The sequence below is a fragment of the Dendrobates tinctorius genome, unplaced genomic scaffold (genome assembly GCF_039654945.1).
Source record: "Dendrobates tinctorius isolate UK_male_01 unplaced genomic scaffold, ASM3965494v1 ptg000046l, whole genome shotgun sequence".
Lineage (NCBI taxonomy): Eukaryota > Metazoa > Chordata > Amphibia > Anura > Dendrobatidae > Dendrobates > Dendrobates tinctorius.
The window spans coordinates 76,251,012-76,273,839 of NW_027361714.1; positions in this window are offsets into that span (position 1 = coordinate 76,251,012).

Genomic DNA, 22,828 nt, shown 5'->3' on the forward strand with positions numbered 1-22,828 from the left:
TCACAGTCTGTTGCAGGTACAGGTGCCCGCATGCCATGTCCTCAGGGTCAGGAGCTCAGCCAACTTCCAGGCAAGATTAAGTATTCCTTTCCAGCACTCCGCCAACATACAGTATGTGCCTTTTCTGAACGTCTCCTCTTATAGCGCCTTTGAGTGAAGTACTCCTAGTACTGAGTTACACTGGAGTTCCTCCTGTCAGATGTTCCTATGAACTCTACTTGTACGGCAGACAGCTGTAGCCTGCTTCGGGGACTCCTTGCTACTAAGTCCTGGCTCACTAATATGTTGCTGTTGTGCCCCCAAGTCTTGTGTGGGAATAAAGTGGCCTCTACTTCTTTTCCTCCGGTGTCTACTGCAGGACCATTAGTATCCATACAACCACGGGGACCGGACCCTGGCCTTGCGCTTAGAACTTGAGAAGGGTTCTCTTTTAACCCTGGTCCTTGTTCTCTTATTCTCCTCACGTTCCGTGCTAATCCTTCTTCCCAATGGAGAATCAAGCTTCCTTTCTCTGTCTCTTTCCTGTGCCAGCAGACCCAGATCACTGTGGCCTGCTGCAGCTATTCCTTCTTCCATCCCTCTCCCGGGGATTTTCTCTGTCTCACAATCTGTCCTTCTACATCTTCACTCACTGACTGAATCAAAGACTGACTGACTGACTCAACTCTTCCCGCTCTTTTAGTGCGAACTAAACTCCACCCACCTCCCAGCACATTTTGTGTTCCAAGCAGGGAGCCACCAAGGGGTGCTTTGCTATACTCCAAGCAGGGAGCCGCCGAAGGTGCTTTGCTACACTACTTTGTGGTGTGGGGTGCAGGTGTTGGAGTGTGGTCAGGCGTTTCCACCTTACCTGGATGGTGGGGCACCACACCTCAGGAGGAAGTGCAGTACCTCTGTGGCGACTGAGCCTCAGGGGCGCCACATGTCCCACAACTTTAGCCGTGCCCTCAACAATGCAGTTACTGGGAAAGTCCATCTAACCATGGACACGTGGACAAGTGCTTGTGGGCAGGGATGGTTCATCTCGTTGATAGCACACTGGGTTAACATAGTGGAAGCCGGGACCCACTCGGTCCTTGGGATGGAACACGTCCTCCTGTCACCAAGGATTGCGGGCCCTAGGTCAATCAGGGTTGCCTTCACAGTCTAAAGCTCCTACACCTCATCCTCCTCCTTCTATTTAGCCTCCATCTCTGAAATGCCCGCATCAGTCACAAGCTGGAAGCACTGCAGCACTGCCTCAGTCAAGCAGCAACAGGCAAGAGTTGTGGACAGCTCTGAAAGAGGAGGCAGATATGTGGCTGACACCGCTAAACCTACAGCCAGGCATGGTTGTGTGTGACAATGGCCAGAACCTGGTGGCGGCTCTGAGGGAAGGCGAGCTCACACACGTAGCATGCCTAGCCCATGTGCTCAACCTCATGATTCAGCGGTTTCTCAAAACCTACCTGGAGTTGCTGGATCTCGTTTTCAAAATACGCCGCTTGTGTGCCCATTTTAGAAAGTTAGTTACAGGTTCTGCCGCCCTTGCCGTGCTTCAGCAGCGTTTGCAGCTTCTGGCTCACCGACTGGCGTGTGATGTCCCCACGCGTTGGAACTCTACACTGCAGATGTTGGGAAGGATTTGTGAGCAGAAGAGGACAGTTGTTGACTTCCAGCATCAACAAGGCCTTTGGTATTCAGTTCAGATGCCACACATAAGACCTCAGGAGTGGACATGGATATCAGTCTTATGTACCATCCTCCAAAACTTTAAGGACTCCATCAAGATGGTGAGTGGCGATGACGCCATAATTAGAATCACCATCCCGCTTCTCTGTCTTCTGAAACACTCTCTGCTCGAATCAAAGAGGATGCATTGCAGGCAGAGCATGATGAGATGGAGCAAGGAACCATACAGGGTGATTAAACACAGCCCAGCCTCATGTGATCCCAATGTGAATTGGGTGACAATTAGAGTTGAGCGAAACGGGTCGAAAAAATTCAAAAGTCGCCGACTTTTGGCAAAGTCGGGTTTCATGAAACGAAACCCGACCCTAGGATGAGGTCGGCCACGAGGTCGGCGACTTACGCGCCAAAGTCGCGTTTCAAAAGTTTGTTTTGCGCTCTTTTTCAGCCAATCAGGATCCACGGACACTGTGGGCAACGTGATGACCTAGGCACGGGTCACCACCATCTTTCAGAAGGGCATGCAAGTGATTGGCTTGCTTTGGTGGGCGTCACAGGGGGTATAAAAGGGCGTGCACGCCGACCGCCATCTTACTTCTGCCGATCTTAGTATAGGGAGAGGTTGCTGCTGATTCTGTAGGGAGAGCGTTAGGCAGGGAAGAAGACAAAAAAACTGCTTCTGCTGCTAGCGATTTGGCCTGCACAACACACAAGTCACTGTGTGTGCAGTGCAAGGGGAGGCTATATTGTGGTGTATCAGTGGTGTTGGTTGTTGGGCTGCCTTTTAAGGCTTCCTGACACGCTGGCATTGCTGTTTACCCACTGCTCCGCAAACTGCTTTTTTAAAAGCAATCCAATCTCCCTTATCCTCTAGTCACTTTTGTCACAGCTGTGCCATCGAGCTTGTCACATAGCGCTCAGATATCAGTGGGCCTCACACAATCCACAAGTGTCCAGTGTCCAAAAGTGTGCGCAGAGATTCAAAATCTCCATTATCCTCTCGTCACTTTGGTCACAGGCAGCTGTGCCATCGAGCGTGTCACATAGCGCTCAGATATCAGTGGGCCTCACACAATCCACAAGTGTCCAGTGTCCAAAAGTGTGCGCAGAGATTCAAAATCTCCATTATCCTCTCGTCACTTTGGTCACAGGCAGCTGTGCCATCGAGCCTGTCACATAGCGCTCAGATATCAGTGGGCCTCACACAATCCACAAGTGTCCAGTGTCCAAAAGTGTGCGCAGAGATTCAAAATCTCCATTATCCTCTCGTCACTTTGGTCACAGGCAGCTGTGCCATCGAGCGTGTCACATAGCGCTCAGATATCAGTGGGCCTCACACAATCCACAAGTGTCCAGTGTCCACAAGTGTACGCAGAGATTCAAAATCTCCATTATCCTCTCGTCACTTTGGTCACAGGCAGCTGTGCCATCGAGCGTGTCACATAGCGCTCAGATATCAGTGGGCCGCACACAATCCACAAGTGTCCACTGTCCACTAAGAATGTAAAGGCAGACGCCCTCTCTATGAGTTTCTTTGCTGATTCTCCTGTGGTGACCAAGCCTGCTACCATCTTAGGCAAAGGGGTAGTTCTTTCTGCCATCTCGCCCGATTTGAGACTTGCTCTGCAAGAGTTCCAGGAGGACAAACCTGAGCGTTGTCCCAGTGGAAAGTTGTATGTTCCTGACCAGTGGAAGAAGAGAGTGATGTCTGAAGTTCATTGCTCTGCATTGGCTGGTCATCCAGTTATTTTTGGTACTAGAGATCTGGTGAGTCGCTCTTTTTGGTGGCCCACCTTGTCTCATGATGTCAGGAATTTTGTGCAGTCCTGTGGGACTTGCTCCCGGTCTAAATCTTGTTCTCGTTCTAGTGGGTTGTTGATGCCTTTGCCGGTCCCCAGGAGGCCATGGACCCATATTTCAATGGATTTCATCTCTGATATGCCGGTCTCTCAAAGAATGACTGTTATTTGGGTGATTTGTGATAGGTTCTCTAAGATGGTTCATCTTGTACCACTCCCTAAGTTGCCATCTTCCTCTGAGTTGGTGCCCCTGTTTTTGCAACAGGTGGTTCGCTTACACGGGATTCCTGAGAACATTGTATCTGACAGAGGAGTTCAGTTTGTGTCTAGATTTTGGAGGACTTTCTGTTCCAAGCTGGGAATTCAGTTGTCCTTCTCCTCTGCTTTTCACCCTCAGACCAATGGGCAGACAGAGAGAACAAACCAGACCTTGGAGTCGTATTTGAGATGTTTTATTTCCGCTGATCAGGATGATTGGGTTTCATTTTTGCCCTTGGCCGAATTTGCTTTAAATAATAGAGCTAGTTCTGCCACTTTGATGTCACCTTTTTTTTGTAACTTTGGGTTTCATCCTCGATTTTCTTCAGGGCAGGTGGAGCCTTCTGCCTGCCCAGGTGTTGACACTGTGGTGGAGAGAATGCACCAAATCTGGGACCAAGTGGTGGATAAGTTATCTCTCTCCCAGGAAAAGGCCCAGCGGTTTTCCAATCGACATAGGACCATTGGTCCCCAGTTTAAGATTGGTGATATGGTGTGGTTATCATCAAAAAATATTGCTATGAAGGTGGCTTCTCCTAAGTTTAAGCCTAGATTTATTGGACCTTACAAGATTTTGGAGATTATTAATCCGGTCTCTTTTCGTTTGGCTCTTCCTGTCACATTTAAAATCCATAATGTGTTCCATAAGTCCTTGTTGTAGAGGTTTGTTGAACCAGTTGTTCCTGGGGTGGCACCTCCAGACCCTGTATTGGTTGAAGGTAACATGGAATATGAGGTAGAGAAAATACTGGATTCCCGTCTGGCTAGACGGAGACTCCAGTATTTGGTTAAGTGGAAGGGTTATGGTCAGGAGGATAATTCCTGGGTCTCTGCCTCTGATATTCATGCCAAAAGATTGGTGCGTGCATTTCATCGGGCTCACCCTGATCGCCCTGGTGGCGTGGTTGAGGGTTCGGTGACCCCTCCTCAAGGGGGAGGTACTGGTGTGAGTTCATTTTCCCCTTCGTCACTGGATTCTGGTGAACTCCCTATTCTGGTGAAGGAAGGTAATGAGCCTGATTATCAGGCACCTGAGTCTAATGAGGATGACTGGCTGAGTGGAGTCACAGACTGGATATAAGGCTGCCGACGCCCTTCTGCCCTGCGGGTGATTTCTCTGTGGACTCCTAGGACACCAGTCTGATTCCTGCTCCTAAAGCTAAGTTTTCTGTTTTGGCTGTTAGCCTTTTTGTTTTGTTTTTTGTTTTCCTTGCTTTTCAGTATTCTGCCATCCCCTGCTGGGGTGAGCTGAATCTCCTTTTGCCTGTAGCTCTGTCTTCAGTATATTCCTGAGTGCTGACATAGTTTTTTGAAGCCTAGCGTCTTCAGGGCCTTTTTCACTGTCAGTTTGTTGGCTCTTATTTTCATAGGGTTTTTCACGGATTGCAGACAGCAGCCTTCCTGTCCTTTCCTATGTAGTTAGCTTGGGCCCCTCTTTGCTCTGTCTATCTTTCTGTCTGTGTTAGTATTTTCATCTTGCTTCACCGTCATTATATGTTGGGGGCTGCCTATTGCTTTGGGGTCTGCTCTGGGGCAGTTTAGATTTCCCCTTTCTTTCTTTAGGCCTATTTAATTCTCCGGCTGTGATCGAGGGGTCTAGGGCATCGTAGGAACCCCCCACGGCTACTGCTAGTTGTGTTGATAGGTTCAGGGGTCTGCAATCCGATAGCTGCCAACTTCTCTGGTTTTCTGGACTTAGCTAGCATTTCTGTTTTTGCCTCCTACGGTGACTCAATCATAACAGGTGCTTTGCCATACTCCAAGCAGGGAGCCGCCGAAGGTGCTTTGCTACACTACTTTGTCGTGTGGAGTGCAGGTGTTGGAGTGTGGTCAGGCATTTCCACCTTACCTGGATGGTGGGGCACCACACCTCAGGAGGAGGTGCAGTACCTCTGTGGCGACTGAGCCTCAGGGGTACCACATACCCCCCAGTTAAACACAGCACATCCGCGGGCTGCAAGGAAACAAAGTTGACACTACAGGAACATACAAATTTTTATAATGCTAATAAACAGTTCTTATCTAATCTTCTCAATATGAGAGGCACTCATTCTTGAAAGTTACAAACAATTTAACTGTCTATCTATATTTAAAGTTAGGCCACCCAATTTAAAGTGCTATAGAAGTGAATTCACTATCAGCTTGAGTAACGCATTTTCCAGCAACACATTTCTTTTCTGTTATCTGTCACATTTTCTACTCTCTTCTTTCCTTTTGGTCTTAGGAGTGACAACCGTTATTGCCTAATTCGTCATCTGCATATGTTTATTCAATTCTCACATCTTTATTCAAACATTGTAAAACATTCACTGTATTTCTTTCTCAATTAAACCCTATGAAATCTGTCATTAATACTTTCACTTTCTAGTTTCCTGTTCAAAAATACTAAGCATTATCAATAAGTGCAAAAAGTAGACATTGGAACGGCCAGCATGTCTGGAAATGTCCTTATAACGAGGTAGTCCTTGTTCCAAGGGCAGGTTCCTATGTAAAACCAAGAGAAAGCACCTAAAGAGGTGCAAACTATGTACATTATCAGTTCGGGATCACTCAGCGTCTATGATCTCCACAGTTCAAGTGCAAAGGCTGCCAACCAAACTGGGCAACAACTGGAAGAAACAAAAACATGATAACCAAAAAGAAAAATAGAAAACAAGAGCAAAGGGTGTAAATACCCTCCAAGTTAACAAAGTTAGTCATTAGAGCTAGTTATCCCCTCCTGGGGTTCCAGAGGCTGGTTGCTTGGGCTGCTTCCAGGGGAGATGCTCTGGGTGTCTTGATGGGTTGAGGAATCGCTGATCCTCAGTAGGGATTTGTACCACGGGATGCTGGATCGGTGCAGACATAGCTTGGTTTACGGGCATGGGTACCAACACAGTCCTGGTGATTACGGTGGGAGGTACCGGGGAAGCGCAGGCCTTTTCCTTCTTAAAGGTGGCGAGGAAGTCCTCGAGTATCCGGCGTACGTTTAAAGCGTACCAGCCACGGAGTTCTTCATGCCGTGTGAAAGTCACATATTCCCCCAGTTGTAGGTCTCGAGCAGGGTGTCCCTTCCAGAGATGAGACTCCACGTCTCTCCGGCTAAAGAACAGGTCGGAGATCCGTGTAGGGTCAGCGATGAAACCGAACCCTCGCTCGTGGTTCACATTAAGGACCTGGCCCCATCCGGCCGAGTCCCGGGACCCATAGTGACCAGCACGAGCTTTCTCCATGCAGTCCAAATCAGGGTCCAGCACCGCCAACCTCCGCTGCTCTCCCTCCCGCTGCTCAGCTGCCAACTGGCGGAGGGTCTCCTGGCATTGGTCTCTTGTTTCCTCCTCCTCTTCCCGGGACCGGCCCCTGCCCACTGTGGACTGCGGCACCACGTTCAGGGGTTCAGGTGTTTCCCCCCGGGGACTGATATCCCAGTCCCAAACCAAGTCTAGCACAATCTGTCCGGCCGCTGTAGCCGGTGGGCACCCACTGGCTTCCCTAACTTCAGGGCTGAAGGGTATACCCGGTGCTTCCCGGCGGTGTTGCGGTTCCGTTGCAGGCCTGAGATGGTGGGCAACTGCAGGGGTATCCACCAGGATAGCGGGTCCAGATGCTGGCGGTGATGGAGCAGACAGCGGCTCCAGGTCCGCTGGGGTTTCTGGTGGGACCTGCGCGGCCGCGTCAGGTCCAGGCAGGAGCTCCTCTTCCTCCACTTCAGCTTCCAATGCCTCACACAGCGGTGGTGGTAACGGAGGGATTGCAGGTAATGCTGCCGGTGGTGTTGCAGCAGTCGCAGGCTCTACAGGGTTTGCCAGGGGAAGATCCAGTGCAGCGATGGCGGGTACCGATAACTGGGGTACTGCGGGTGTAGGCCCCTCCAGGGTGGGTTGCCACTTCTTCCTCCACAGCGCCTCCTGCTTCAGCCGCAGTTCGCGAGTCAACCGGGTGATCTCCTCCTCCAGCTGTTGACAGTCCATCCTGGAAGCCGGGCCAGAGCCTTCAGCCATTGCGCCGGGGAGATTCAACTCAACCTCCTCGCGCTACGCAGGCCTCCTCCCTGCTCCTTCCAATATGGCGTTCTGGCGTTCCTCTTCCCGCCTCGGCTCTTTTCCCGCCATTGGCTTCCGCTCCTCCTTCTGGGGGCGGCGTCTTCTTCCAATTCCTCCATACCAAGCCAGTATACGAACCCCTCGGGGGTGGACCATGTTGCTGTCGCATAGTTCAGACAGGGGAGGCCCAGGACAGTTCGCGGTCTTTTCTTAGGACCACCCATGTGATCACGCCCTTCTTCACCGTGCCGGTGGCTATTTTTAGCTATTTCACAGTCTATCAAATTAGGTCTTCTGCACATTTCCAAAAGTTTTAAGTCCAACAGATCTCAGGCACACAGAACCCGATGGCATCGGGTCTCGTCATCCTGTTCGTGACGCCAAGTTGGAGCGCCCTCACTCACCAGGGCCGTGGGGTACTCGGTACCGGGCCGGTTGATCTTCTCAACGGGGGTTGTCACGGCAGCAGTGACCCAGTCCGTGGCCCTGGGGCTCCATTACAAAAGGGGTTGTTTCAGTGTGCTTATGGTGGTGAAAGTTTATAAGTGATTCGTGACGCCACCTGTGGTGTTCGGCAATAGAGATGTATGCCGACGCTGCAGACAGATCCTCTGGGACAGATGGTGTGGTGCAGCAGTGATGTTATAGCCCTCCACAGGCAGGGCTGTAGTCCCAGGGCAGTGTAGGTGAAGTGACACTTAGATGGTGTACTGTTTGGCACAGAGATGTAGCAGTGCTGGGCAGGTTGTCGCAGGAATAAGTGGAGGACACCAGGGCATGTAGTTCCAAAGCTTTACTCACAGTCTGTTGCAGGTACAGGTGCCCGCATGCCATGTCCTCAGGGTCAGGAGCTCAGCCAACTTCCAGGCAAGATTAAGTATTCCTTTCCAGCACTCCGCCAACATACAGTATGTGCCTTTTCTGAACGTCTCCTCTTATAGCGCCTTTGAGTGAAGTACTCCTAGTACTGAGTTACACTGGAGTTCCTCCTGTCAGATGTTCCTATGAACTCTACTTGTACGGCAGACAGCTGTAGCCTGCTTCGGGGACTCCTTGCTACTAAGTCCTGGCTCACTAATATGTTGCTGTTGTGCCCCCAAGTCTTGTGTGGGAATAAAGTGGCCTCTACTTCTTTTCCTCCGGTGTCTACTGCAGGACCATTAGTATCCATACAACCACGGGGACCGGACCCTGGCCTTGCGCTTAGAACTTGAGAAGGGTTCTCTTTTAACCCTGGTCCTTGTTCTCTTATTCTCCTCACGTTCCGTGCTAATCCTTCTTCCCAATGGAGAATCAAGCTTCCTTTCTCTGTCTCTTTCCTGTGCCAGCAGACCCAGATCACTGTGGCCTGCTGCAGCTATTCCTTCTTCCATCCCTCTCCCGGGGATTTTCTCTGTCTCACAATCTGTCCTTCTACATCTTCACTCACTGACTGAATCAAAGACTGACTGACTGACTCAACTCTTCCCGCTCTTTTAGTGCGAACTAAACTCCACCCACCTCCCAGCACATTTTGTGTTCCAAGCAGGGAGCCACCAAGGGGTGCTTTGCTATACTCCAAGCAGGGAGCCGCCGAAGGTGCTTTGCTACACTACTTTGTGGTGTGGGGTGCAGGTGTTGGAGTGTGGTCAGGCGTTTCCACCTTACCTGGATGGTGGGGCACCACACCTCAGGAGGAAGTGCAGTACCTCTGTGGCGACTGAGCCTCAGGGGCGCCACATGTCCCACAACTTTAGCCGTGCCCTCAACAATGCAGTTACTGGGAAAGTCCATCTAACCATGGACACGTGGACAAGTGCTTGTGGGCAGGGATGGTTCATCTCGTTGATAGCACACTGGGTTAACATAGTGGAAGCCGGGACCCACTCGGTCCTTGGGATGGAACACGTCCTCCTGTCACCAAGGATTGCGGGCCCTAGGTCAATCAGGGTTGCCTTCACAGTCTAAAGCTCCTACACCTCATCCTCCTCCTTCTATTTAGCCTCCATCTCTGAAATGCCCGCATCAGTCACAAGCTGGAAGCACTGCAGCACTGCCTCAGTCAAGCAGCAACAGGCAAGAGTTGTGGACAGCTCTGAAAGAGGAGGCAGATATGTGGCTGACACCGCTAAACCTACAGCCAGGCATGGTTGTGTGTGACAATGGCCAGAACCTGGTGGCGGCTCTGAGGGAAGGCGAGCTCACACACGTAGCATGCCTAGCCCATGTGCTCAACCTCATGATTCAGCGGTTTCTCAAAACCTACCTGGAGTTGCTGGATCTCGTTTTCAAAATACGCCGCTTGTGTGCCCATTTTAGAAAGTTAGTTACAGGTTCTGCCGCCCTTGCCGTGCTTCAGCAGCGTTTGCAGCTTCTGGCTCACCGACTGGCGTGTGATGTCCCCACGCGTTGGAACTCTACACTGCAGATGTTGGGAAGGATTTGTGAGCAGAAGAGGACAGTTGTTGACTTCCAGCATCAACAAGGCCTTTGGTATTCAGTTCAGATGCCACACATAAGACCTCAGGAGTGGACATGGATATCAGTCTTATGTACCATCCTCCAAAACTTTAAGGACTCCATCAAGATGGTGAGTGGCGATGACGCCATAATTAGAATCACCATCCCGCTTCTCTGTCTTCTGAAACACTCTCTGCTCGAATCAAAGAGGATGCATTGCAGGCAGAGCATGATGAGATGGAGCAAGGAACCATACAGGGTGATTAAACACAGCCCAGCCTCATGTGATCCCAATGTGAATTGGGTGACAATTAGAGTTGAGCGAAACGGGTCGAAAAAATTCAAAAGTCGCCGACTTTTGGCAAAGTCGGGTTTCATGAAACGAAACCCGACCCTAGGATGAGGTCGGCCACGAGGTCGGCGACTTACGCGCCAAAGTCGCGTTTCAAAAGTTTGTTTTGCGCTCTTTTTCAGCCAATCAGGATCCACGGACACTGTGGGCAACGTGATGACCTAGGCACGGGTCACCACCATCTTTCAGAAGGGCATGCAAGTGATTGGCTTGCTTTGGTGGGCGTCACAGGGGGTATAAAAGGGCGTGCACGCCGACCGCCATCTTACTTCTGCCGATCTTAGTATAGGGAGAGGTTGCTGCTGATTCTGTAGGGAGAGCGTTAGGCAGGGAAGAAGACAAAAAAACTGCTTCTGCTGCTAGCGATTTGGCCTGCACAACACACAAGTCACTGTGTGTGCAGTGCAAGGGGAGGCTATATTGTGGTGTATCAGTGGTGTTGGTTGTTGGGCTGCCTTTTAAGGCTTCCTGACACGCTGGCATTGCTGTTTACCCACTGCTCCGCAAACTGCTTTTTTAAAAGCAATCCAATCTCCCTTATCCTCTAGTCACTTTTGTCACAGCTGTGCCATCGAGCTTGTCACATAGCGCTCAGATATCAGTGGGCCTCACACAATCCACAAGTGTCCAGTGTCCAAAAGTGTGCGCAGAGATTCAAAATCTCCATTATCCTCTCGTCACTTTGGTCACAGGCAGCTGTACCATCGAGCGTGTCACATAGCGCTCAGATATCAGTGGGCCTCACACAATCCACAAGTGTCCAGTGTCCAAAAGTGTGCGCAGAGATTCAAAATCTCCATTATCCTCTCGTCACTTTGGTCACAGGCAGCTGTGCCATCGAGCCTGTCACATAGCGCTCAGATATCAGTGGGCCTCACACAATCCACAAGTGTCCAGTGTCCAAAAGTGTGCGCAGAGATTCAAAATCTCCATTATCCTCTCGTCACTTTGGTCACAGGCAGCTGTGCCATCGAGCGTGTCACATAGCGCTCAGATATCAGTGGGCCTCACACAATCCACAAGTGTCCAGTGTCCAAAAGTGTGCGCAGAGATTCAAAATCTCCATTATCCTCTCGTCACTTTGGTCACAGGCAGCTGTGCCATCGAGCGTGTCACATAGCGCTCAGATATCAGTGGGCCTCACACAATCCACAAGTGTCCAGTGTCCAAAAGTGTGCGCAGAGATTCAAAATCTCCATTATCCTCTCGTCACTTTGGTCACAGGCAGCTGTGCCATCGAGCGTGTCACATAGCGCTCAGATATCAGTGGGCCTCACACAATCCACAAGTGTCCAGTGTCCAAAAGTGTGCGCAGAGATTCAAAATCTCCATTATCCTCTCGTCACTTTGGTCACAGGCAGCTGTGCCATCGAGCCTGTCACATAGCGCTCAGATATCAGTGGGCCTCACACAATCCACAAGTGTCCAGTGTCCAAAAGTGTGCGCAGAGATTCAAAATCTCCATTATCCTCTCGTCACTTTGGTCACAGGCAGCTGTGCCATCGAGCGTGTCACATAGCGCTCAGATATCAGTGGGCCTCACACAATCCACAAGTGTCCAGTGTCCAAAAGTGTGCGCAGAGATTCAAAATCTCCATTATCCTCTCGTCACTTTGGTCACAGGCAGCTGTGCCATCGAGCCTGTCATATAGCGCTCAGATATCAGTGGGCCTCACACAATCCACAAGTGTCCAGTGTCCAAAAGTGTGCGCAGAGATTCAAAATCTCCATTATCCTCTCGTCACTTTGGTCACAGGCAGCTGTGCCATCGAGCGTGTCACATAGCGCTCAGATATCAGTGGGCCTCACACAATCCACAAGTGTCCAGTGTCCAAAAGTGTGCGCAGAGATTCAAAATCTCCATTATCCTCTCGTCACTTTGGTCAAAGGCAGCTGTGCCATCGAGCCTGTCACATAGCGCTCAGATATCAGTGGGCCTCACACAATCCACAAGTGTCCAGTGTCCAAAAGTGTGCGCAGAGATTCAAAATCTCCATTATCCTCTCGTCACTTTGGTCACAGGCAGCTGTGCCATCGAGCCTGTCACATAGCGCTCAGATATCAGTGGGCCTCACACAATCCAAAAGTGTCCACTGTCCACAAGTGTGTGCAGAAATTCTAAATCTCCCCTGTCCTATAGACACCTTGTACCTTGTTTTACATTACTATATAGTTTGTTGGATTTTGTCTACATTTCTACCAAAAATGAGGAAGGCTGGTGGAAGAGGCCGTGGAATTGGGAGGGGGTTGGCAGCTGGTAATGATGGTGTTGGTGGTGGATCTGATGGTAGTGGCAAGAGCAAAATAGGACCGAATGCAGGAGGTGCTGACCCTGCGTCATCGTCTGGCTACATAAGGCCTCGAACGCTTAGTTTTCTAGGAGTTGGCAAACCGCTTTTAAAGGCAGAGCATCAGGAAAAAGTTTTGTCTTACATTGCTGACTCAGCCTCCAGCTCTATCGCCTCCTCTTCTTCAGTTGTAAAAAGTAAAAGCACTGAGTCGTCATTGGAGGCTCATGTTCATGAACCACACCTTTCCTTGTGTCCTTCACCCCAACCAAGATTGAAGGATGACGCAGGCCATACTACTGATTACTCCATGGAGCTGTTTTCACATACCATGCCTGGATTATCAAGTGAAATGGTGAATTACCCAGGCCAAGATGAATCTGACATGGAGTGCACTGATGCACAGCCGCTGATGGATGATTCTGCTGGTACATTCACTCAGAGCACTACATTGTCCTCGCAGTGTACAGAGCCACATTTTGACCCTGATGAGACTCAGGTGCCCCTTCCCGCACACTATACCACCATACACGGTGACACAGAGAAAGGTGCACATGACATAGAAGAGGAGGTGATGGATGACCCAGTTGTTGACCCAGATTGGCATCCATTGGGGGAAGAGGGTGCTGCTTCCAATAGCTCAGATGAGGAGCATCCACAGCAGACATCGACATCGCAACAGCTGTTATCTGGCAGGCCCGGAGCACTCCAAAGACAGGTTCCAAACATCAAAAGAGTTGCTGGACAGCTTGTCCAGAGGGTCAAAAGATCACAGCGTGCTAGGCCGCAAAATGTCTGCCAAAGTAGGAAGAGTGCAGTGTGGCACTTTTTTGAACAAAATCCTCATGATCAGGCCAAGGTTATCTGTAAGAAGTGCGCAAAGACCTTTAGCCGAGGGAAAAATCTGAAAAATTTGAATACCAGTTGCATGCTTAGACATTTAACCAGCATGCACTTGCAAGCGTGGACACAACACCAAACCTCAAGTGCCACATGTGCAACTGATCACAACGAAGGTAGTCAGCAACGCTACATTGTTTCCCCCACTGTAAGCCCACCGGTTAGCACAGCAGCAAATGTTGAGGTGTCGTTGCAAGACCACAGCAGTCAGGGAATCCCACTGTTATATCAACGAAAGACTGATTCTAGGCCATCCGAAAGAACACCAACTCCATCACCATCATCAACCCTCTCTCAGTCCGCCCTGTCCACCGCTACTTCCACCATATGCAGCTCTCAAGTCCAGCTCACCCTCCCAGACACTATGAGTAGGTCAAGAAAGTACTCAGTCTCTCATCCGCGTACACTGGGTTTGAACGTCCACATTGCCAAACTAATCTCGTTTGAGATGATGCCCTTTCGGTTGGTGGAAAGCACAGCTTTCCGCGAACTCATGGCCTATGCAGTACCATGCTATGACCTACCCAGTCGCCACTTCTTCTCTCGCAAAGCCATCCCAGCCCTCCACCATCATGTGAAAGACCGCATTGTCCATGCACTCAAGCAGTCAGTGAGCGGAAAGGTGCACCTCACAACTGATGCATGGTCCAGTCGGCATGGCCAGGGCCGTTACGTGTCCATCACTGCGCACCGGGTTAATGTGGTGGATGCAGGGTCCACAGGGGACAGCGGTGGTGGGACAGTGCTGCCTAGCCCACGGTATAGGAAACAGTTGGCTGTAGGCGTTCGACCCTCCTCCTCCTCCTCCTCCTCCAGAAGCGAAAGCTCGTCCACAGAGCGCAGTCGTACGAGCACTCCATCTGCAGCTGCCACTGTTGCACACGATGTGTCCCCCTATCGAGCAGCTAGTGGAAAGCGTCAGCAGGCTGTGTTGCAGATGATGTGTTTGGGCGACAGACACACCGCCGAGGTGCTGGCCGAGTACTTGAAGCGACAAACTGAGTCATGGCTGGGCAGTGTACATCTTGAGGCAGGCAAGGTAGTTAGTGATAACGGCCGTAATTTTGTGGCAGCCATAGCCCTTTCAAAACTCAGCCACATACCTTGCTTGGCTCACACCTTGAACCTGGTGGTGCAGTGCTTCCTCAAAAATTATCCGGAGTTAACAGCCCTGCTCCAGAAGGTGCGAAGACTGTGCGCGCACATCCGCCGGTCGCCTGTACACTCCGTTCGTATGCAGAAGCTGCAGCGATTGCTCCACCTTCCCAACCACCGCCTCATTATCGACATTGCAACAAGGTGGAACTCCACCCTGCACATGGTGGAGCGGCTGTGCGAGCAGAGGCAGGCCATAATGCATTTGTGGGAGGATACACGGCCAGGCACTTTGAGAGCAGACATGGAGTTGACAGGCGTGCAGTGGTCGAAGCTGAAAGACCTTTGTAAAGTCCTTCAGTGTTTTGAGGAATGCACACGGCTGGTAAGCGCAGACGACGCCATCCTAAGCATGAGCATCCCACTTATGCGTCTGCTCATGCAAACTTTGACGCACCTTAAGGAGCAGGCGTCTGCAGCCAATGTTGATGAGGAGGAAGAGGAGGAGGGAATCCTTGATGACATTCAGCCATTGTCTGCTCAGGGACCTCTCCTGGACGAGGTGGAGGAAGAAGAGGAGGAGGAGGAGGATGATGGGGATGATTACTTAGGGGAGGAGGATGCATCTCGTGGGGCAAGTGAAAATGTTGGCGTGGCAAGGTCTGGTACAGGGTTTGTGCGTGACTGGAGGGATGTGGATTTGCCAGAAAGTGCTCCTCCACCCAGCACTCGCAGTGCATCATTGACACCGGGAACATTGGCCCACATGTCAGATTATGCCTTGCGGATCCTAAAAAGGGACCCCCGCATTGCCAAAATGATGAGCGATGACGACTACTGGTTGGCCAGCATCCTGGATCCACGCTATAAAGGCATATTACAAAACATCATGCCACAGGAGAACCTTGACCTAATATTGGCTAATAAACAAGCAACTCTGGTAAATCGGTTGCTTGAGGCATTCCCAGCACACAGCAGCGGTGATGGTTCTCACACGAGCCGTACGGGCCGGGGGCAGCTTGGCAGAGGTGTTCGTGGTGCACACAGCAGAAGTGGCGTTGGAGACAGGGGTTTCATGACAATGTTGTGGACTGATTTTTCAAATACCGCTCACACAACTGGTAATACTGCATCGATGGAAAGTGACAGGAGACAGCAGTTGTCAACTATGGTTACAAACTACTTTTCCTCCCATATCGATGTTCTCCCACACAGGTCATTCCCCTTTGACTATTGAGCCGCTAAACTGGACACCTGGCCTGAATTGGCCCAATATGCCTTACAGGAGCTCACTTGCCCAGCTGCAAGTGTGCTATCGGAAAGAGTCTTCAGTGCAGCTGGATCAATCCTGACAGAAAAAAGGACCCGTCTGTCAACCCAAAATGTGGATGATCTAACCTTCATTAAAATGAACCACGCATGGGTTTCCAAGGATTTTGTCCCACCTTCCCCTGATGACACATAGGGTGACAGAAAAATGGCTTGCTTTGGTCCACCTCTTCCTGGTACTTCACCTATTTCGCCTTTTGCATCAGTTGAATGTCCAACATCAACATATGCCACTTTCTAAAACTCCCTAACTGTGCTGCCTCCCCCCCCATGGCCGGGGTCACCACCTACCGCACGACACCGTGCGAGTGCCGTTGCCCTGGACAGGTGGGTAGGCCGACTCTTGGGCGCGGGCACTGGCACAGGGTCCCTCATAGTGCAATCAAGTGTCTCTGACGGTGGTGGTGCACACCCGCCGTCAGACACACCGCTGTACTATGAGGGGCCCAGTGCCAGTACCGACACCCACGAGTGGGCCCCCCCTTGCTTGGGCAGGGCCCCAGCATTTGCAATCTTTACCTCTCCCTGCTCCTCCGCTGTGTAATCTGGGCCTTCAAATCCATACTGTGCCTGACACCGTCTGAGCCTGCCTCCTTAGACATATACATATATTTTGAATCTGTACGCTATCCATACATGTTATCCGGGGATACGGTACCCTTTCTAACCTTTGTGCAATCACGTGCAATCCATACTGGGCCTAACACCGTCTGAGCCTGCCTCCTGAGACATATATTTTGAATGTGTACGCTATCCATACATGTTATCCGGGGATACGGTACCCTTTCTAACCTTTGTGCAATCACATGCAATCCATACTGTGCCTGACACCGTCTGAGCCTGCCTCCTGAGACATATATTTTGAATGTGTACGCTATCCATACATGTTATCCGGGGATACGGTACCCTTTCTAACCTTTGTGCAATCACGTGCAATCCATACTGTGCCTGACACCGTCTGAGCCTGCCTCCTGAGACATATATTTTGAATGTGTACGCTATCCATACATGTTATACAGGGATACGGTACCCTTTCTAACCTTTGTGCAATCACGTGCAATCCATACTGGGCCTGACACCGTCTGAGCCTGCCTCCTGAGACATATATTTTGAATGTGTACGCTATCCATACATGTTATCCAGGGATACGGTACCCTTTCTAACCTTTGTGCAATCACGTGCAATCCATACTGGGCCTAACACCGTCTGAGCCTGCCTCCTGAGACATATATTTTGAATGTGTACGCTATCCATACATGTTATCCGGGGATACGGTACCCTTTCTAACCTTTGTGCAATCACGTGCAATCCATACTGGGCCTAACACCGTCTGAGCCTGCCTCCTGAGACATATATTTTGAATGTGTACGCTATCCATACATGTTATCCGGGGATACGGTACCCTTTCTAACCTTTGTGCAATCACGTGCAATCCATACTGGGCCTAACACCGTCTGAGCCTGCCTCCTGAGACATATATTTTGAATGTGTACGCTATCCATACATGTTATCCGGGGATACGGTACCCTTTCTAACCTTTGTGCAATCACGTGCAATCCATACTGTGCCTGACACCGTCTGAGCCTGCCTCCTGAGACATATATTTTGAATGTGTACGCTATCCATACATGTTATCCAGGGATACGGTACCCCTTCTAACCTTTGTGCAATCACGTGCAATCCATACTGGGCCTAACACCGTCTGAGCCTGCCTCCTGAGACATATATTTTGAATGTGTACGCTATCCATACATGTTATCCGGGGATACGGTACCCTTTCTAACCTTTGTGCAATCACGTGCAATCCATACTGGGCGTGAGAACGGCTGGCGAGCTGTTAAGCAAGCTACAGCACCTGTCCAGACAAGTACAGGGATTCCCTAGCGAGGAGACTTATTTGATTGTTTTCAATGTTGGGACAGCAATTTTTGGGGAGCACTATACTCTGGAGAATGATAGATGGGGCCCACCATACACTGGAACATTCCAAAGGTGGACATCAGACACTGGAGCAGCATTTACAGGGCCCATTATACACTAGAGCATTAGAAATGGGGCCCATTATGTTTGGAGCATTATTTGGGCCCATAAGACAGTGGAGCTTCATCCATGGGGACCAACATATACTGTAGCATTATGTGGAGCTCATCATATACTGTTTCAAACATTATATGGGACCAATGATTCTGTATGGAGAAATAGATGGGCCTCGTCATGAGATGTAAAAAGTGAGGTATTTTTCATTGTACTATACCGCTATTTATCTGCCGTATCGGAGCATGATGAGTTGTGGTATGTGTTAAAGGGGCGCTCTTTCGCCCAGGGCACATGAAAACCTGCAGCCAGCCCTCCCCCCCCCACAACTTTAGCCAAATAACCCCCATTTTTCAGTGCGTAACTTGTATTATGAAGTTAATTAAGGTTGACAAGCTTAAGTAAGAAGAATTGATGCTTTTGGCATTCAAATGGGCACTGTAGGTGTGTTTCCTGTCCTCCTCTCACTGCCGACTTTTATTCCCCATTGACTTACATTGGGTTTCGTGTTTCGGGACGACCCCGACTTTTCCCTATAATCGGACGATCTTGCTCGACCCGACTTTTGGAAAAGTCGGGTTTCACGAAACGAAACGCGACCCTAAAAAACCAAAAGTCGCTCAACTCTAGTGACAATGAGAAGGAGGAGGAGGAAGAACAGGAGCTAGTTTCATGCGCTATAGACGTACTACCTGCACAATTGTCATATCGTCTGTTCAGTGTGGATGGCCTGAGGACAGGGAGGAGGAGGAAGAGGAGAGCATGGTCAGTCGTCCTCTTGGTGAGGACACAGAAGTCTTGCCTGTTAGCAGTCTGGCACGCATGGCTGAGTTTACGTTACGCTGCCTTGACTGTGACCCTCGCATTCTCAGAATTTTGGGTGACAGTCATTACTGGTTGGTGACACTTCTAGACCCATGCTACAAGGAGTACTTTCTGTGACTTATTCCCTAGGCGGACAGGTCTACTAAAATGGGGCAGTAAAAGAAGGCCCTTGTTGCGGCATTATTAAAAAAAATTCCCATCTATATACACTGGCGGCAGAGGTCACAGTTCTTGGGACAACCAAGGCGTACAGGCAAGAGTGACACAACTCCAATCAAGAAGAGGCAGGGGAACACTGTCAAAGTTTTGGGTGAGTATTCTCAGACCCTCCCATCACACAGGCCCTGAGGCGCCGGGTACCCTCACAAGGAGTTCAAAGTTTGGGATGATGCTGATGGAATACCTTGCTGATCGTATGAACGTCCTCCGTGATTCCTCTGTGCCTTATAATTATTTGGTAACCAAGCTGGACATGTGGCATGAACTGGCTCTCTATGCCTTTGAGGTCCTGGCCTGCCCTGCTGCTAGCGTTTTGTCAGAGCGGGTTTTTAGTGCCGCTGGTGGAATTAGAACTGATAAGCACATCCGCCTGTCAACCGAAAATGCTGACAGGCTGACTTATAAAAATGAATAAGGGCTGGATTGGGCCAGACTTTTCTACATGACCGAATGATAGCAGTGTAACATAAACTCAAATCCAGTGTCTTTTTTTGGGAGGTCCATTCCCATGCACCTCTTCACACCCACACATGGGTATACGCTTCCTGGTTTTGGCTATTTGCTGTCCTCCTCCTTCTCCTCATCCTCATCATCCACCACCACTATATCACCAGGGTAACCATGGTCCATGATGCAACACCCACATAATTTTTTTAAGTGGTGTTTATGATGCCCGTAAAAGAAAATTTTTAGACAGTATGTTCATTTATACCCCCAAGGGGTAAATGTGTGTCACCCCATACACTTAGTGCATGGGCATTACAAGTATAGGAGACTCACTCCTTTCTAATGGGAACATTTTTTATGAGGCCCTCCTCCACATCTCTTCCAAGGGGCATTGGAATGCCTCCAAATTTTTGTAAGGCCTTGCATTCACTGCATAGGCAAACACTATGGGACACCCACTTCCTAATAATGGGAACATTTTTTCATGAGGCCCTCCTCTACATCTCTTCAAAGGGGCATTGGAGTGCCTACAAATTTTTGGCAGCCCTTGCATTCACTGCATAGGCAAACAGTATAGGAGACCCACTTCCTAATAATGGGAACATTGTTTTCAGGAGGCCCTCCTGTACATCTCTTCAAACAGGGTTTTGGGGTGCATCCAAATTTTGGGCAGCCCTGCCACTTACTGCATACGCATTAACAGTATAGGAGACCCACTGTTTAATAATGGGAACAACAAAGCATAGACGCCTGATGGCTCTCTAAGAATAGTGATGGCCGACTGCTGGCCCTTTAAGTATAGTGAAGGCTGCCTGATAGCCCTATAAAAATAGGCTTTGTGACTTTCAGAGTCCCTCCTTCATAAATGAAACAGGATGTGTCTGATGATGTTTCACACACCACATGGCCAGGTAAGGTTTATGGTATGGCTACTGGTCATGTGGTTAATGGACAGTATGAATCACAGAGGGGGGTGGCCCTGTTATGGAAGCCTGAGCTTGTTTTGCCCACTGCTGAGGGTTTACTATACATTGGGCAGGCTTCCAGGTGATTCGGAGAGATGGGTTGATCCAGTCACCTACATACCCCACCCAAGGGGGTGTGTCTCAACACCCAAGATGGAGCCTGTGTGTTTGTGGATGGGCAGCAGTGCTAGCTAGTCTGAGCCAAAGTGAGGAGGCCTGTGATATACTGTACCTCTGTAGAGGACGCTTCTGAGGATAAGAGGTATCCGGGTACCTGTGCAGTCATCACGGACAGTTAATGGACACTAATCCATATTAGGCATACCGGGGCTCAGAGAATACTCTGGGTTATATAAAGCCAAATGGTTGCTGGACGGTGCACGGGGTGCTGCATTTTATCAAGTTCCTGAAGAGAGGTTTATGCTGTGTACTAATAAACTGAATGGACTTTTTAACCCTGAGTGCACCGGTATATTCCTCCAATTGAGTACTCCCTGTTACAATTGGTGCTAGACTGTGGGCATCAGTCCAGGAGGTACCTGGGAGGATTACAGCAGGTGATTGCTGTGGATCGGTGGGTCCACGAACTCCGAGCAGCTTGCTGTGGATCGGCGGGTCCATGAGCTCCAGGCGGCTTGTTGTGGATCGGCGGGTCTCTCTGCAGAGGGGAGCCTTGCGGAGCCGTGCAGAGCCATGCCAAGAGGTGCGTAGCCTTGCAGAGCCGTGCAGAGATGTGCGGGGCGGTGAAGAGCTGTGCAGAGCTTTGCAGAGCGGTACGGAGCCTCTCTTTGAGGAGCTGTTGGGGCAGACGGACTGACAAACACAGGAGGGATGGCTGCCTGAAAGGGGGTGGAGTCCCAAAAGGGGTCGGTAACTCAAACAGGGATGGTGGCCCAAAAAGGGGTGGCGATGAATGCGCCAATGGTCTGTTGCCGGGAACAATGTTCGAAAAGTGAATGTCTGGTAACCTGTACCGATTATACAACTGACAAGATGTCACAGACATGTTCCGTGGAAGTCAATGGAGAACGTGTGGCTGGACTTCTAAACTCAGGGAGCTCGGCGACCCTGGTGAGCGCCACACTCCCTACCTATCTGATTCCCGGAAGGAAGATGGAAGTCCACTGCATCCATGCGTTCACTAGGTATTATCCGGTGTCCATGGTAATCATTGAGACACCCACGATTATTAACAGCCATGATGTTCCTGTAGTCCTGGCCTTGTTATAATAGGCCAGGAGTTTGAATTGTTTTGGGACTTGCGGGAGGAAAGGGAAGTCTCTGATTGCTCAGATGGGAGCCAGATTGATCCTAAGGGAGCCTGTTATGATTGAGTCACCGTAGGAGGCAAAAACAGAAATGCTAGCTAAGTCCAGAAAACCAGAGAGGTTGGCAGCTATCGGATTGCAGACCCCTGATCCTATCACAACAACTAACAGTAGCCGTGGGGGGTTCCTACGATGCCCTAGACCCCTCGATCACAGCCGGAGAATTAAATAGGCCTAAAGAAAGAAAGGGGAAATCTAAACTGCCCCAGAGCAGACCCCAAAGCAATAGGCAGCCCCAACATATAAGGACGGTGAAGCAAGATGAAAACACAAACACAGACAGAAAGATAGACTGAGCAAAGACGGGGCCCAAGCTAACTAGATAGGAAAGGACAGGAAGGCTGCTGTCTGCAATCCGTGAAAAACCCTATGAAAATAAGAGCCAACAGACTGACAGTGAAAAAGGCCCTGAAGACGCTAGGCTTCAAAAAAGCTATGTCAGTACTCAGGAATATTCTGAAGACAGAGCAACCGGCAAAAGGAGATTCAGCTCACCCCAGCAGGGAATGGCAGAATCCAGAAAAGCAAGGAAAACAAAAACAAAACACTAATGCTAACAGGCAAAGCAGAAAACTTAACTTAGCTTTAGAGGAGCAGGAATCAGACTGGTCTACAGAGAAATCACCCGCAGGGCAGAAGGGCGTCGGCAGCCTTATATCCAGTCAGTGACTCCACTCAGCCAGTCATCCTCATTAGGCTCAGGTGCCTGATAATCAGGCTCATTACCTTCCTTTACCAGAATAGGGAGTTCACCAGACCTCAGTGACGAAGGGGAAAATGAACTCACAACAGGAGCCCCACCGCAGCAGGCGGCTGTAGGGGTTCTTGGTAACGTGATGCATAAAGAGGAGATAGCACCC